This window comes from Puntigrus tetrazona, chromosome 1, assembly GCF_018831695.1.
Source record: "Puntigrus tetrazona isolate hp1 chromosome 1, ASM1883169v1, whole genome shotgun sequence".
Lineage (NCBI taxonomy): Eukaryota > Metazoa > Chordata > Actinopteri > Cypriniformes > Cyprinidae > Puntigrus > Puntigrus tetrazona.
Genome location: NC_056699.1, coordinates 16,004,835 through 16,012,688, shown reverse-complemented (window position 1 = coordinate 16,012,688; position 7,854 = coordinate 16,004,835).

Here is a 7,854-nt window from a genome sequence, read left to right as displayed (position 1 = left end):
AACAATATTATGGGCATGATCTTGGCTTTGTGCTATGTGACTTCGAGGCTTTCCTAATTCTTCGACTCATGGTAACTCCTGGAACAAAATAATTGAGCGGTTCAAAACCTAATACCCAGACATCCAGGCTCACAAACTAACCTGGGTTGTAACAGGTACACATCACTGGGCATGATTTTATCTTGCAAAGGCCTGGGCCTCCACAGACTACCCATTACTATAACACTATAATGGGCATGGAGCTTGGCCGAAGTTAAGTGTGACTGTGATGCTTTCCCACTCGGACTACGGTAACCTCTGGAAGAGATATTGAAGCCATCTAGAATTTGTATTCGATGTCTGAGCTTGATGAAGATTTAATTCTCGCAAGCAGTGATATTAAGGTGATGGAGCTAGAAAGGCCCGGGCCTGGCACTACCGAAGCATTGGTCATGACACATAGCGGGCATGATCTTAGCCGGGTTAAGTGTACTTCGTGAGGCTTTTCCATCACTCATGGTAATCTGGAACAAATATTTGAGCTGCCCAAAACTCACGCCCAGATAATCCAGGCTCAAATTAACATAACATAATAGCTGGCACATTACGCGTATGACTTTATTGCCGTTGAGGCAAAGGCCTGGGACTGGTCCCAACCTACTATAAATACTTTTATGGGCATGATCTCTGGCTGGGTAAAGTGTGACTTCGTAGGCTTTCTACCCGATAAATGGTAACTCTGGAAGAACTTTAAGCATTCAAAACCTATGTCCAGACATCCAAGCACACAGATTCAACCTCAACAGTAAATACACATTGGCATGATTTTATTCCAGAAAGACTTGGGCTAACAGACTCAGCCTCCCATTATTATAAAACTTTGCGGGAAATGATCTTGGCCGGGTTAAGAGTGACTTCCTCGTGAGGTTTTCCTAATTCGACCATGGTAACCCTGGAAGAAATATTGAAGCATTCAAAACCTAAATCCAAGACATCCAGGCTCACAGACTAACCCTAAGGGCCAGTAACACTTTACTGGGCATGATTTATCTTAGAAAGGCCTGGCCCAGAGAGACTCACCTCATTACTATAACGGGCTTGATCTCGGTCGGCTAAGCGTGACTTCTTGTATGCTTCTCTCCCACTCACCATGGTAACTCCTGGAACAAATATTTGTGCTGCTCAAAACCTTGTCCAGACATACAGGCTCACAGGACTAATCCCATAACAGAAGACACATTACTGGGCTTGACTTGTTCAGCAAAGGCCTGGGTCAACTCACCTCATTACTACAACACTATTATGGGTACATGATCTTGGCTCTATCGTATGTGACTTCCGAGGCTTTCCACCACTCCATGCGGTAACTCCTGGAACAATTGAGCGTTCAAAACCTACGCCCAGACATCCAGGCTCAGACTAACCCCATAACAGCTACACATTACTGCATAATTTTATTCAGTAAAGGCTTGGGCCCTCCACAGGACTCACTCCCATTACTATAACACTTTAATGGGCATGATCTTGGTCAAGCTAAGTGTGACTTATCGTGATGCTTCTCCTACCTCGACTATGGTAACCCTGGAAGAAACATTGAAGCATCTGCAACCTATCCAGACATCCAAGATCACAGACTAACCTCTACAATAGCTACGCATTTCGGGCATGATTTTGGTCCAGTAAAGGCCTGGGCTCACAGACTCACCCCCATTACTATGACACTATTATGGACATAGTGATCTTGGCCTGGTTAATGGTGACTTCCTCGTATGCTTTCCCACCCGACCACGGCAAGCCTGGAAGAAATTTGAATAATCTAAAACCTAGGTCCAGACATCCAGGCTCACAGACTAACCCCATCCACAGTACCACACATTGGGAATGATTTTATTTTAATAAGAGGCCTCAGCCCACAGACTCACCTCCCCATTACTATAACAGGCGTGATCTTGGCCTCGTTAAGTGTGACCTACTCGTAGGCTTTCCACTCACTCATGGTAACCCTGGAAGAAATTCTCTTGCTGCCTAAACCTAAATTCAGACATCCAGGCTCACAGACTAATCCCATAACAGTAGCACATTACTGGAGAAACCGACTTTGTCTAGTAAAAGGCCTGGTCCACAATCTCACCTGCTGACATTACAACACTATTATGGGCATGATCTCTGGCGACGTAAAGTGTGACTTCTCGTAGGCTTTCCCACTCAAACCATGGTAACCCTGGAACAAAATAATTGAAGCGTGTTCAAAATCCCACGTCCAGACATCAGGCTCACAGACTAACCCCATAACAGTTACCACACATTACTGCAGGCATAATTTTATTCAGTAAAGGCTTGGGCCCACAGACTCACCCCATTACTCTCAACACTTTAATGGGGCATGATCTTGGCCGGGTTAAATGTGACTTCTCGTATGCTCTTTCCCACTCGACTCAAGTATGGTAACCCTGGAAAGAAATATTGAAGCATTCAAAACCTATATCAGACATCCAAGATCACAGACTAACCCCATAATAAAGGTTCGCATTTCTGGGCATGATTTTATTCAGTAAAGGCCTGGGCTTCACAGACTCACCCCATTACTATGACACTATTATGGTCATGATCTTGGCCGGGTTAAGTGTGACTTCTCGTATGCTTTCCCCACTCGACCACGGTAAGCCTGCGAAGAAATTTTAACAATTCAAAACCTAGGTCAGACATCCGGCTCACAGACTAACCCCATCACAGTACCCACATTACTGGGAATGATTTTATTTAATAAAGGCCTGTGCCCACAGACTACCACCCCATTACTACTAACAGGCGTGATCTTGGCGGCGTTAAGTGTGACTTCGTAGGCTTTCCCACACTGACCATGGTAACCCCTGGAAGAAATTTTTAAGCGTTCAAAACCTAAATTCAGACATCCAGGCTCACAGACTAATCAATAACAGTAACACATTGCCTGGGCATGATTTTATTCAGTAAAGACCTGGGCCCACAAACTCACCCCCATTGTTACAACACTATTATGGGCATGATCTTGGCCGGGTTAAGTGTGACTTCTCGTAGGCTTTCCCACTCGAACATGGTAACCCTTGAAGAAATTTTTAAGCTTTTCAAAACCCTCGTCCTGACATCCAAGCACACAGACTAACCCCCATAACAGTAACACATTACTGAAGCAGTTTCATTGAGTAAAAGCCTGGGCCCGCAGACTCACTCCATTACTATAACACTATTAGGGGCAGGATCTTGGCTTCGGGTTAAGTGTGACTTCGTAGTCTTTCCTTTAAAGACTATGGTAACCCTGGAAGAAGTTTTAAGCATTCAAAATCTAAATTCAGACATCCAAGCGATATTGGCGGTTTAAATGCGACTTCTCGGGCGCTATTCCACACGACCACCATGGTAACCTGAACAAATAACTTTCAGCATTCAAAACCTACGTCAGACATCCAGGCTCACAGACTAACCCCATAACAGTAACACATTTACTGGGTATGATGAATTTTATTCAGCGTAAAGGCCTGGGCCAACAGACTCACCCCCATAACTATAAAACTTTTATGGAAATGATCTTGGCGGGTTAAGTGTGCCTGCGACTTCCGTTCACTTTCCCACTCGACCATGGTAACCCTGGAACAAATTTTTAAGCGTTCAAAACCCTCGTCGAACATCCAGGCGTATTGGCAGGTTTAAGTGCGACTTCTCGGGCGCTAATCCACCGACCATGGTAACCCTGGGTCAAATTTTTTGAGCGTTAAAACCTACGGCCAGACATCCAGGCTCACCAGACTAACCTTTATAACAGTAACACATTGCTGTTACATGATTTTATTCAGTAAGTACCATGTATTACAGTTTTCTTTAAGGCATGGGCCCACAAACGCTCCACCCATTACTATAACACTTTTATTGGCATGATCTTGGCAGGTTTAAGCGTGACTTCTCTAAGTGGTTTCCCACTTGACCATGGTAACCCTGGGCCAAATATTGAAACATTCAAAACCTAAATCCAGACATCCAGGCTCACAGACTAACCCCATAACAGTAACACATTACTGGGCATGATTTTATTCGGTAAAGGCCTGGGCCTACAGATCACCCCATTACTATAACACTATTATAGGCATGATCTCGGCGGGTTAAGTGTGACTTCTCATAGGCTTTCCCCACTCGAACATGGTAACCCTTGAAAGAAATTTTAACATTTCAAAACCTAAATCCAGACATCCAGGCTCACAGACTAAACCCATAACAGTTACAAATTACTGGGCATGATTTTATTCAGTAAAGGCCCTGTATTACAGTTTTCTTTAAGGCATGGGCCAACAAACTCACACCATTACTATAACACTTTCATGGGCATGATCTTGGCGGGTTAAGTGTGACTTCTTGTAGGTTTTCCCACTCGACCATAGTAACCCTGGAAGAAATATTGAAGCATTCAAAAACCTAAATCCAGACATCAGGCTCACAAACTAACCCCATAACAGTAACACATTACTGGGCATGATTTTATTCAGTAAAGGCCTGGGCCACAGACTCACCCCATTACTATAAAACTTTTTATGGGCACTGATCTTGTGAGTTAGTGTGAATTCTCATATGCTTTCCCACTCGAGCATGGTAACCCTGGAAGAAATATGTGAAGCATTCAAAACCTAAATCCCAGACATCAGGCTAACAGACTAACTCCCATAACAGATACACATTACTGGGCATGATTTTATTCAGTAAAGGTCTGGGCCCACAGACTCACCCCATTACTCTAACACTATTATGTGCATGATCTTGGCCGTGTTAAGGTGTGACTTCTTGTAGGCTTTCTTACTCGACCATGGTAACCCTGGAAGAAACTTTTAGAGTTCAAAACCTACGTCCAGACATCCAGCCTCACAGACTAACCTATAACAGTAACAAATTACTAGGCATGACTTTTATTCAGTAAAGGTACTGAGCCCACAAACTCACCACATTACTATCACATTTTTTATGGGCGCATGATCTTGGTCAGGTTAAGTGTGACTTCTCGTATGCTTACCCACTCGACCATGGTAACCCTGGAAGAAATTTTTAAGGGTTCAAAACCTAAATCCAGACATCCAGGCTCACAGACTAACCCCATAACAGTAACACATTACTGGGCATGATTTTATTCACTAAAGGCCCTGTATTACAGCTTTCTTTAAAGCCTGGACCCAAAGACTCACCCCATTACTATAACACTTTCCAGGGCATGATCTTGGCTGGGTAAAGTATGACTTCTCGTTGGTTTTCCCACTCGACCATGGTAACCCTGGAACAAATATTTCAATGTTCAAAACCTCGTCCAGACATCAGGATCACAGACTAATCCCATAACAGTAACACATTACTGGGCATTATTTTATTCAGTAAAGGCCTGGGCCACAAACTCACCCCATTATTACAAAACTATTATATGGGCATGATCTTGGTCGACTTAAGTGTGACTTCTCATAGGCTTTCCCAGTCGACCATGGTAACCCTGGAAGAAACTTTTAAGAGTTCAAAACCAAAATCCAGGCATCCAGGCTCACAGATTAACCCCATAACAGTAGCATTACTGGGCAAGATTTTATTTTACTAAAGGCCCTGTATTACAGCTCTCTTTAAGGCCTGGACTCACAGACTCACCACATTACTATAACACTTTCATAGGCATGATCTTGCTTGACTTAAGTGTGACTTCTACGTAGGCTTTCACTCGACCATGGTAACCCTGGAAGAAATATTGAAGCATTCAAAACCTAAATCCAGACATCCAGGCTCACAGACTAACCCATAACAGTTACACATTACTGGGCATGATTTTATTCAGTAAAGGCCTGGGCCACAGACTCACCCCATTACTATAACACTATTATGGGCATGATCTTGGCTGGGTTAAGTGTGACTTCTTATATGCTTTCCCACTCGACCATGGTAACCCTGGATGAAATTTTTAACATTTCAAAAATTAAGTCCAGATATCCAGGCTCAAGACTATCCCCATAACAGCAAGACATTACTGGGCATGATTTTATTCAGTAAAGGCCCTGTATTACAGTTTTCTTTAAGGCATGGGCCAACAAACTCACCCCATTACTATAACACTTTCATGGGCATTATCTTGGCAGGTTAAGTGTGACTTCTTATGGGAGTTTTCCCACTCGACCATGGTAACCCTGGAAGAAATATTGGAAGCATTCAAAACCTAAATCCAGACATCAGGCTCACAGACTAACCCCATTACAATAACACATTACTGGGCATCCCCACAGATTTTATTCAGTAAAGGCCCTGTATTACAGTTTTCTTTAAGGCATGGGCCAACAAACTCACCCCATTACTATAACACTTTCATGGGCATGATCTTGGCCAGGTTAAGTGTGATTTCTTATGAGTTTTCCCACTCGACCATGGTAACCCTGGAAGAAATATTGAAGCATTCAAAACCTAAATCCAGACATCCAGGCTCACTCCATTACAGTAACACATTACTGGGCAGGATTTTATTCAGTAAAGGCCTGGGCACACAGACTCACCCTATTACTATAACACTATTATGGGCATGTTCTCGGCCGGGTTAAGTGTGACTTCTCATAAGCTTTCCCACTCGACCATGGTAACCCTTGAAGAAATTTTTAACATTTCAAAACCTAAATCCAGACATCCAGGCTCACAGACTAACCCCATAACAGTTACACATTACTGGGCATGACTTTTATTCACTAAAGGGCCTGCATTATAGTTTTCTTTAAGGCCTGGGAACACAAACTCACCCCATTACTATGACACTTTCATATGGGCATGATCTTGGCCGAGTTAAGTGAGACTTCTAGTGAGTTTTCCCACTCGACCATGGTAACCCTGGAAGAAATATTGAAGCATTCAAAAACCTAAATCCAGACATCAGGCTCACAAACTAACCCCATAACAGTTACACATTACTGGGCATGATTTTATTCAGTAAAGGCCTGGGCCACAGACTCACCCTATACTATAACACTATTATGGGCATGATCTTGGCCGGGTTAAGTGTGACTTCTTGTATGCTTTCCCACTCGACCATGGTAACCCTGGAAGAAATTTTAACATTTCAAAAACTAAGTCCAGATATCCAGGCTCAAGACTATCCCCATAACAGCAAGACATTACTGGGCATGATTTTATTCAGTAAAGGCCCTGTATTACAGTTTTCTTTAAGGCATGGGCCAACAAACTCACCCCATTACTAAAACACTTTCATGGGCATGATCTTGGCCGGGTTAAGTTTGACTTCTTGTAGGTTTTCCCACTCGACCATGGTAACCCTGGAAGAAATATTGAAGCATTCAAAACCTAAATCCAGACATCAGGCTCACCCCATTACAGTAACACATTACTGGGCAGGATTTTATTCAGTAAAGGCCTGGGCCACAGACTCACCCCATTACTATAACACTATTATGGGCATGATCTCGGCCGGGTTAAGTGTGACTTCTCATATGCTTTCCCCACTCGACCATGGTAACCCCTTGAAGAAATTTTTAACATTCCAAAACCTAAATCCAGACATCCAGGCTCACAGACTAACCCCATAACAGTTACACATTACTGGGCATGACTTTTATTCACTAAAGGGCCTGCATTACAGTTTTCTTTAAGGCCTGGGAACACAAACTCACCCCAGTACTATGACACTTTCATGGGCATGAGTTATGGCCGGGTTAAGTGTGACTTCTCGTAGGCTTTCCCACTCGACCATGGTAACCCTGGAAGAAATATTGAAGCATTCAAAACCTAAATCCAGACGTCCAGGCTCACAGACTAACCCCATTACAATAACACATTACTGGGCATGATTTTATTCAGTAAAGGCCTGAGCCCATAGACTCACTCCTA